General features: G+C 45.4%; 1 protein-coding gene across 6 annotated transcripts in view; it reads right to left on the reverse strand.

Moving 5' to 3' along the window:
* Nucleotides 1-9976, reverse strand: part of Hoxb3 (homeobox B3) — a 57183-nt gene that overhangs the window by 17009 nt on the left and 30198 nt on the right. For 5 of the 6 annotated variants that reach the window (XM_070028259.1, XM_070028255.1, XM_070028257.1 and 2 more), the window contains exon 2: nt 8678-8850. The gene's annotated coding sequence lies outside the window, so the exon portion shown is untranslated. Of the gene's footprint in view, nt 1-8677; nt 8851-9872; nt 9907-9976 lie in introns of those variants that run through there. The other variant, XM_070028261.1, reaches the window with a different exon arrangement.

A 9976-nucleotide genomic window follows, 5' to 3' on the forward strand; every position in this document is an offset into this window, starting at 1 on the left:
GTGCACTGGTGTGTGCATTTGTGTGTGTGTGTGTACGCCCATCCAAGTTGTGTGTGGGTCCTTCTTCTAGGATAACCTCCTTCCCCTTCTGACTGCTCTTTGTCTTCTCTACTCTCCCTACCACTTTCTCCTTGGGCTCAGCTTTGACTTTCCACTCCAGAAAGAGTCCCTCTCCCTTATTCTCTATCCTCATCTTTCTATCGAACTCCTCTGGTCATAAAAACATGAGCAGCCTGGCATCTCAAAGTCAAAGGAATACACACTGTAATTGTACAGAGAAAAAGAACAGGAGCAGATACTGGGGGGAAGACAGAGTCAGCAGTTTTCCTAGAGCCCCATCCACCAAATGCATTCTACCCCCATCCCCTGAACAACACAAAAGCAGATCAGAGGGATAGGGATGCAGATATAATAAGAGGCAGGCTCAATGAACCATATATATATATATATATATACACACATATATGTGTGTGTGTGTATATATATATATATATATATCACAACAAAGTCTTATATAACTGACTGATTTGGGGGGAGGGGAGACTAGGCCTAGGTGCCTGAAAGAAGGGCAATAGGCTTCACCCAGGGGGATTTATCCGGGGGACCAGTGGCTGAAAAAGACTGGAAGCAAAGGATGATCTCCCTGCTTTGTCTCCTGGAGAAGTCTGTGTACAAGTTGGGGAAAGGGAGGGGGAGGGGTATCAATGCCACCTCCTTTCCCCAGGGCCAGAAGAGACAAAGGCCTAAAGAGAGGCTAAGAGAAGGAAGGGGCAAAGCTGTATGTATAGAGGGGGTGTCAGACCCCCATGACACAGGGAAAGGTGGAAGCAATGTGGAAAAGAGGAGGAGAAAAGTTGGAAACATGGGAATAGTGGGACCACATCCTATCAGTGCCAGGCTAGCTGTGGCCTAGCCCAAGGAGCCAATCCTTCACACACACCCCAACTTTTGTTCCCTATCCTCCAAAGCACATTGAATTTAGAAAGCAAACACAAACAATTCCACCTTTGCCTCATCCAGGGAGATGATCCTTCCCTAAATCTCAGGGGCCCTAAAACTTTGGTTTAAATTTTGGAGGATCAATTTGGGAGTGAATATGTCTTCTTCACCTTTGAATGCTGAACATGCATGTGTGCACAGGCACCCACACTCACACAAGCACACACAAGAGCACACATATGCCTCTTCCCAGATGGAGAAGCAGAAATGCTTAAATGCTTACCTCCTACACTTCAGTGTGGAGGGAGATAGGAAATGGGACTAAAAGGTCTGGAGTACCTACTCCCTGGTGTCTTGAATACCATCCCTAACCTTTCCTTCCCCAACAATCTCTAGTCCTTTTAAGGCTTACTGCCCTGCCCCCCCCCCCAAGTTCAGTCCAGTTTCTTTTATCTAGGCAGTGCTCCAATCTATCCAAGCCTAGGTTCTCTTTGCCTTCTCTTTTCTTCAAACTTTTTTTTTTCCCAACCAGACTCCCAGTTGGGAGGTTTCACCCTCTCCCTACCCACAAATTTCCACTTAACAAGAACGGGACTCCAGTGCCCACTAGGAACAGAGTGTGGAGCACGCCTTTGCTGCCATTTCATGAGGCTGATACTATGAATAATTAACACCTGGGCACAACATCACTCTTAATTTCCCTGCTCCAAGGTTTACACTAGTAGGCTAAGTTAAATAGCATAGATAATAGTGGCTATAAAGTGAGTTGGCGTGACTCCAGCCAAGAAATGAGCAGCTTGGACTGCCTTGGCAAGAGCCCTGGCCCTGTGCCCCTCATCCATCACAACTCTGAAGCACAGTATAGGACAGCCCCAGAAGCCACCTTTCTAGCTTTGCTCTTGACCAGCAGCCTCTTCCCTAATGGAAAAGCACCTCCATATGAAACTCTAGGAAAAAGTAACAAGCTTTCCCAGTTGTTTCCTCTTAGCGTGAAGGTTTAGGGAGAGGAATGCCACCCCCTACCTCACCCCCATATCTCACACACACACACACACACACACACACACACACACACACACACACACACACACACACACACACACGGCTTGGAACACTCTTCAACTTTCCAGGAGCCGCTGATTCCTAGAATATTTCTTTTCTAGAAAAACTTAAAGAGAATTCCTTCCTTCCCTTTAGCCCTACACATGCGTGTGCTCACACACACACATACACACACAGTCTCTCACAGCGTCACAGCGGAGGAAACTTTCTTTGTTTCAGAAGGTCGAAGGAAGGCTCCTGGGGTGTGAATTCATTTCCTTGTTTTGTTAGTGGGGAGGGTGGGGAGCTAAGGCTTTCAGCTTCTCTCCCTGCCCTTCACCCTTTGCTGGCCTCCATTGTCTCCCCCAATTTGAGTAGCTCCTTCAGCACCTTCAATACCCACCATACATATCAAACCTATAAAGGAAGCCTTAATCCTATAACTGAAATCCCTCTTTCCCTTTCCAGTGGCAGTAGTTTTCTATCGGGTCCATATCGATTGTAAAAATCTTTGCCTTCAAAAAGCTAGGATATTTTTCCTCCGCCTCCACTTTACTTGCCCCCAGGTTCCTTCTGCCTTAGAATTGGGCTTCTGCACTCAGGGTTGGAAGTAGAGAAGCCAAGCTCCTGCAGGGAAATGCTGAAAAATGAAAGCTGGGGATTTTTTTTTTTTGGTTATTGTTGTTGTTGTTGTTTTGCCGCAGGATTGTTGGCTCTATCAGACTTAGAAATATAATTTTTATATTAGGTCGTGGTCTTTGACTGGGTTTATATGCCAATGAGGCATTTCTGGTTTACCAAATTTATACAAATCTTGCCTTAATTGATAATCACAGATGCTGTAATTTAAGACCTCCAGCTATAGAGCTTTCATATTAACTGCTGATCTATTACTGTAAATTGTCTGAAATAACCAACTCCTGGGAGCAGAGCAGAGAGGGAGGAAGAGCCTCAGAGAGCAACTCTCCCAGCAGCAGAACCGGCCCAGCTTCCACATCATTTTCTATGAGAAATGATTTATTGAAGACATGGCCATAAACAACACAACTCGCTCACAAACACACGCGGACGCACACGTGCACACACACACACACACACACACACACACACAATGGCTGGCATGCCGGCCCAAGAAGCTGACACTTATATTGCTATAAATCAAGAAAAAGGTTGGAGCAGAAGAGAGAGAGAGAGAGAGAGAGAGAGAGAGAGAGAGAGAGAGAGAGAGAGAGAGAGAGAGAGAGAGAGAAAGAGAGAGAGAAGAGAGAAAGGGAGAAAGAAAGAGAGAGGAGGAGGAGGAATATTCTTAAATCTCTATGCAATGCCTCAATGGGTATAAAGACACAGAGCACTGTGTGAAGAGAAATGGCAGGAAATGAAGATGGCTATTTGTCACATTTTACGACAATAACATTAATAACAAACAATAAATTTACATGGACATATAAGACGCGGTAGGTAGTGAGAAATCCCTTCTACTTACAATACCCCAGCCCGCTGGTGTGGCTCCGGCTGCGGGGCTGTTTTATTGCTGCCTCTCTTTCTCTCTTTCTCTCTTTCTCTCTCTCTCTCTCTCACCCTCTCACCCTCTCTTTTTTTTTTCTCAGGGTACAGGCTTGTTTTTCAAAGGACAGTTGAATTGCACGTCAGAAACAGGGAGACCGAGGCTGCGATTTTCCTGACGAATACATATCTATTCTGCAACCTCGGCATTAATTATTTAATGAATCACGTGACCAAGAGGGGGAAGGGGGTCTTTCAATTTCAGGCTCAAAGGACCACTATGACCTTCCCCTTCAGGAGGAGAAATTTTCCTGCAAAATAGGTTCCCCCCAACCCACCAATGGAATAGTAGTGAGGTCTTCTCTTTCCCACTCCCACATCTATACCTGCTACAGCTACACCTCCCTACCCCCCCCCCACACCAGACATACACTTACCCACAGCCCACCTCTCCTCTCTCCCTTCTCTTCCTGCTTCTGCTTAGTTCTTGGAGGTGCAGAAATAGTCTGCAGGGGCGTCGGGGTGGGGGGTGGGGTGGGGCGCAGAGCCCTTCTCCAAGCCCCTGGTTTGTTCAGCTTCCAATTCTCCTGTCCCTATCCTTTAGGATTAAGATTCCCTTCCAAACTCATTCTTCTCCCTCTACTCCTGGAATATCTATTTTAGTGGAAGCCCCCCCCACACACACACCAGTTCCAAAATAATCAACAAGATTCCTAAAGGGAGCATCTTGTAAAGAAACCTTCTGTAAGCCCTTGTTACATATGTAGCTAGATTTGGGATTTCTGGTTTTAATTCTCTTTTCAATCTTTTGTGGTGTCTTTGAAGAAGCAGGAAAGGGACAGAGTGAAGAGATGTCTCTGGAGCCCCCAGATTTGAGGCTCCCCCCCCCCCCCCGCAATCTCCCTTGTTGTATGGTTTTACCATAGGGAACCAAATGCTACTGACAGTTTGAAAACAGCCTCTAGAGACAAAGACCTAGAACTAAGATTTCTTCACAAAAGAAGTAGACACCTCTCTCTGCCCCCTCTCTGTATCCTTGTTGCACACTATTTCAGTTCCTCACAACACACCAGGGAAGACAGCCAGAGTGGCAACCAGGAAGAAAGGAAAGTGAAGGAAAGCTTTGGAGCCGGCCTGACAAGCCTGGGTCTCTATTTCCCAGGTGTTAGAACCCTGGCTGTCTAATCAACAGACAATGGAAACTGATCAATGCGGGGAAAAGACCAGGGATGCTTGTTAAAGCATTGAACCTCAAGGATGGGAGAGATCCATCCCCAAGACAGACAGAGAGAGACAGAGAGGCAGAGACAGAGAGAGACGGAAAGAGACAGAGACAGAGACAGAGACAGAGAAAGACTACACAGACTCTTTCACCTCAAATATAAACAAAAGCAAAAATCCTCCAAACTTAACAGTTTACAACTAGAATCTGAGTCCCCGGTGGCTAGAGCATGGGGTGGGGTATGGGTACAAAGGGAAGCAGAAAAGACATTCCTAAGAAGCCAGAGTTGTACATTCCCAGCCTTATCTAACTTGAGCAGTTCTGGGGTAGCCTGGAGACTACAGGCTCCAGTACACAGGAGTCATGGGGAAGAACAAACTTCTTCCAGTGTACGGGAAGGGAGCTCCGAGCTGAAAATGACTCAAACAAGGAGAAGGCTGGGGATTTCTCTGCACTGATAACAAACCCCCAAGAAATAGACAGAAGTTCCAGCCACTGCCTGTGGAGAGGCCTCAGCTGAAGATGCTGGAATCCTGCCCCAGTCCCACAGAGTAGGGGTCCCTGCTTTGATAGTCTAGATACAAAATGCAGACTAGTATTGAATTCATGAATTCGCCCTGATACTAAGCCACGCTACCAGCTCTAGCCGGGGCAACTCCTTGGCAGGGCCGTTAAAAACCATCCCCCAAAAGGAGAGAGAGAGAGAGAGAGAGAGAGAGAGAGAGAGAGAGAGAGAGAGAGAGAGAGAGAGAGAGAGAGAGAGAGAGAGAGAGAGAGAGAGAGAGAGAGAGAGAGAGAGAGGAGAGAATATTTATATACAGAGAGAGAGTGCACATAAGAAGATAACACTCTTTAAAAATTGAGAAGTTGTCCTCTGAGAAATTGTTTCTAAGGACAAGAAAAAGAGGAGCAAAATGACACAAAGACACGGGTAGGTTCTGTTAAATTCGTACACATCTTTTCAGACCCTGGGAATGTCCATGTTCAAATAAACAAGCGCCTGAGTGAGAGCTGAGCGCTTTCTTGCAGCCGATAAAGCGAACGTTTAGACTGTGAGAAAGGCGAGATTGATTTACGAATCTGAACGCGCCGGTTTTATGGCCGATCACAAATCCGTCAGCGCTCAACTCACGCTGGGAAACTTCCCAACCTACCCCTCCCCAGCCACTCAATGCTTCCCAAGGAGATCCACCACCCTGCTTGAGGACTGCCTCCTGGGCTCTGGACACCTCTGCCCAGGTGGTAGGTTTGCAGGGTGCAAGTAGAAGTACAGGGTGCAGGGAATTGGGGGAAAGATAGATTTTTTAAAAAATGGAAGGCCTCGCTCTCACTGGAATTGTAGAAAGTGACTTCAGGCAACAGTCTAAAGTGGTTTGTAAGTAAGAGAAAGTAAGTAAGAGAAAGGTCTGATCCCAGCATTGACCTAAGGGAATCCCTCAGTGAACCCCCAACCTTCTCCTTTTATTCTCTCTCTCTCCTTCTCTCTTTGAATCTCACTATATAGCCCAGACCCTGGCTATTTTGGCCTAGGATGACAAGAGCATGTCTGTCCCCAGGTCCAGCTTGGATTATCTGAGCAAATTATTTTAAGGTTAGTGCTGGGGATAGAACCCAGGGCCTTAAAAATAGTAGGCAGGCACTCTGCCACTAAGCTATGTGCCCACCTCAAAACCTCACATTGCAAAGAGCAGTTTATAAAGCCCTAAATAACTAGGTCTCTGCCACTTGAGCCTGCAATTGGTTATCTGCCATTGTTGGTAATGAGTGAACATCTTCTCCAAGCTCCAAATTATTTCCAGTCTAGGACTGGCCCAGCTTGCCTTTCTCTTACACATTTCCTTCCTGAGGACTCAAATCCCTCCATTTATGCTACCCAAAACAAAGAAGGTGTCAATCACACTAGTTATTTCTTGCCTGAGATGGAGCCCCCCAAGTTACAGGAAATAATTTTCAAAATACGAATCATCAACCAATACACGATCCATTTCTCCTTGTCTTACTTCAAAGGGAACATTTCTTTTTCAGTCAGAACACCTCTTTCTCTCTCTCTCTCTCTTTCTCTCTCTCTCTTTTAGTGGTTGCTGCTAATATGAATTTTTAAGATACAGCAAATAGAATACAAATTTAGAAAGGTTCTGTGTTCCAGGTTTCTCTCTGATCAGAGCATCTCTTAGCATATTAAAAGTTTCTGCAAACTTTGACTGTTCTGGCAGAACTAGATTTAGGGAGTGGTTAGATTGTGGAGGCAGGGACTCTGAGTAGCTGGGATAAGACTGGAGTTTAATAAGGGAAGAGGATAAAGGTGATTACTGAAGTAGCTTTCTAAACAAAGAAACTTCAGAAAAGAAGTTAAAAGGCTGTTACAAATTTGGATTAGAGGATATAAAGAAATGTTCTTCTCCCTTTACAGGTAGACGTCTTAGTCTCTTAGTCTCTTAGCTCTCTAGAATCTGTTTGACTGAGCCTGTCCAGCCTTTCCTGTGGTATCCCTTTGTCTCCATTCCCCCCAGTTCCCTCCAACTGAACTGGAAAGGAAAGATGACTGGACATGGGAGGGAGGCCTAGTGAAGGAGCTATGTGCAGACAGACCAGCATCTTATATCTTATTCCCCAACTCACCTGTGTGTGAGTAAACCACACCATACACACACACACACACACACACACACACACACACACACACACACACACACACACACACACACACACACACACACGCCTGTGGCCTAATATTTTTATTCATTTTTCCCCCAACGGAAAGTAATAGAAAGAAAAAAAAAAGCCCAGAAATTCTATGAAAGCAAAGAAGGGTTAGGATACTAGAGAGGGATAAGAGAAAAGAGAACATGGGACAGACAGCCCAAGGACCCCTCCCTGCAGAGGTGTGACTTTCCCTCCTGGGCAGGAGGCAAGAGCCAGCACAATGTCCAGTCTAAGAGAGGTCAAGGGGCTTCCGAGGTCATTTTGTGGTTCTAATACTGAGCTAATCGCCTAGAAAACGTGGCCTCTCCATGAACTCTCTCTCCTGCCAGCCTCCCGCCTCCAAACTCTAAGTGAGGCCTCAGGGAAAAAAGAGCCAGCACATTCAGGTCGGAGGCAGAGCCACAGCCTCCCTCTCAGCCTGAGAAGCAGGGCCCCAGCAGAGAGAACAGACTCCCTAAGCTCAGAGAGCCAAAGGAAACCAAAATGAACACTGAGCCTCCAGGAAAAAAGGCCAGGGGTCAGAGCAGAAGAGGAATATTTCTGTGTCAATGCATCTTGCCTGTAAACCAAGCAGTTCTCGCTGCAGAGAAAAGCACCGCGGAGAGCACAAATTTGTCTAGAATCCCAGGCTACACACAAGAAGAAAACCAAACAGATCACATCCCTTTGTGCCAGGTCCAAGACTGCAACACTCACTCCATCCAAGAACCGATTTCATTTTTCCAGGAAATGGCAGTGACAACCCCTCAGAGGTAAAACAGGAATAAAGACACAAGCCCTCAATGTAGATCATCAAAGTCCCAGGAATACAAGGCAAGCACACACCTCGCTAGCTACACACAGGCACGCACTCACACACATGAAGTCTCGCCCCAAATCAGCCTGTGTATTTCAAAATCAGATCAGTGCTTTCTGAGCCATTTCACAAACAGCTTTTTTTTTTTTTTTTTGGCTGGGGCTTTTCATCGGGTGCTGACACCTCAGTTAGAAGCAGTTCAAACACTCTCCAGGTGTCAGGCGCTCTCTCTCTCTCTCTCTCTCTCTCTCTCTCTCTCTCTCTCTCTCTCTCTCTCTTTCTCTCTCTCATTCTAACATCAGTCATCATAAGAGGCAGCAGCAATTTTGCTCCAGTGTCCACTATAAAAGTCCCACAAAGATAGCTGAAAAAGAAAAGGAGGAGGCGAGACTGTTTCTTCTTTCACTTGTGAAAAGAGCTAATAAACTGATTTTTTAAGAAAGCAATGCCTGGCTAGGGTAGGCCTCCGTTACCTTTGCATCTCTCGCCTCCTCTTGCCCGAGCTCCGCAGGTCCCATTCATGATCAGCTTCTTCCAAACTGAGAGAAAAAAGTTTTCAACTTTATGGCTCCAAATTTTCCCCCTCGCAGATCCGGGAGAGACCGCTAACACTTTTTTCCCCCAACAGCCGGTCTGCGGAGATTTGCTGTTGAATAATAACAAAGGAGAGAGGATACGTATTTAAAGAAAAGAAGTGATTAATGGTTTTCTGTATAATTCTCACATTTTTCTTAGCTCTTGTCTACACAGAATGGCTGTGAACTTTAAGCTCCATAGAAATCTTTTTTTTTTTTTAATTCTATTCATACCTTCCAAGGAACAGCTTTGATTTGGTTCTTTAGAGACATTCCTGGGGGGGGTATGCTTTTTAAGAGCTATTTCCCCCCTCAGCTCCAAGCTTTTGCATATAAAACATCACGGCTCATCCTCCTTCAGGTCTGGGAGAACATTTATTATTATTTATTATTGTTATTATTAATCTCCCAGTTGCATTTAAAGTGGCAATGCAACCACCCTTTCCTGAACTGGGAATCAGGGGCCGTTTGGTTCCTGGTCCTACCCAGCCTCTAATCACCAATCTGTAAACCTGAGAAATGCAAAATAAATAACAATAAAACATGTAAAAGGCTTTTTTTTTTTTGTTTGCTGAAAGGAGATAGGACCACAAAACAAAACTATCAAAATGACTTTTAATTGTATAAGCTCCTTGGAGTTCAAGATTTTTGGACTGTGAGTGGTGGTATTCTGACTACCACCATTCAAGAGACCCTGAAGGCTGGAGCCTCAGATCTTAGAACTTTCCTTGGTAGTGCTGTTCAAAGCAGCCCAAGCCTCACAGAGCTTTTTGAGGATCACCTGCACCTCTTCCCCTTCCCCCATTCCATTCTAGGGAAGATGGGGACCTCAGAGACAGACAGCTATTTGGTCCCCAGTCATACTTTCGATACTTTCTATAAGAAAGAAAATGAAAATTAATACAGGAGCAGGGCTTCACAAAAGAGGCCATTTGTCTTCTTGATTATCTATTTGCTTGTCAGAGTTTGAGCTATGGCATCGGCTAGCTCCTTTGTAATATAAAAATACTCGGAAAACCTGCAAACACCCAGAAACATCTGTGCAAAAAATTAGACTCATTAAAGCCTTAAACACCTCAGAGGAAAGCAATACCTTCTTACGCAGGGAGGAAAGAGGCCGGCCTCCTGGAATCCTCTCAGAACTTTAATAACCAAAGAGCCGTCTGTCTAGAAAGAGACAGCTTAACCGCATTTTAT

This window comes from Dipodomys merriami, unplaced genomic scaffold, assembly GCF_024711535.1.
Source record: "Dipodomys merriami isolate MVZ:Mamm:240054 unplaced genomic scaffold, mDipMer1.0.p SCAF_19, whole genome shotgun sequence".
NCBI lineage: Eukaryota > Metazoa > Chordata > Mammalia > Rodentia > Heteromyidae > Dipodomys > Dipodomys merriami.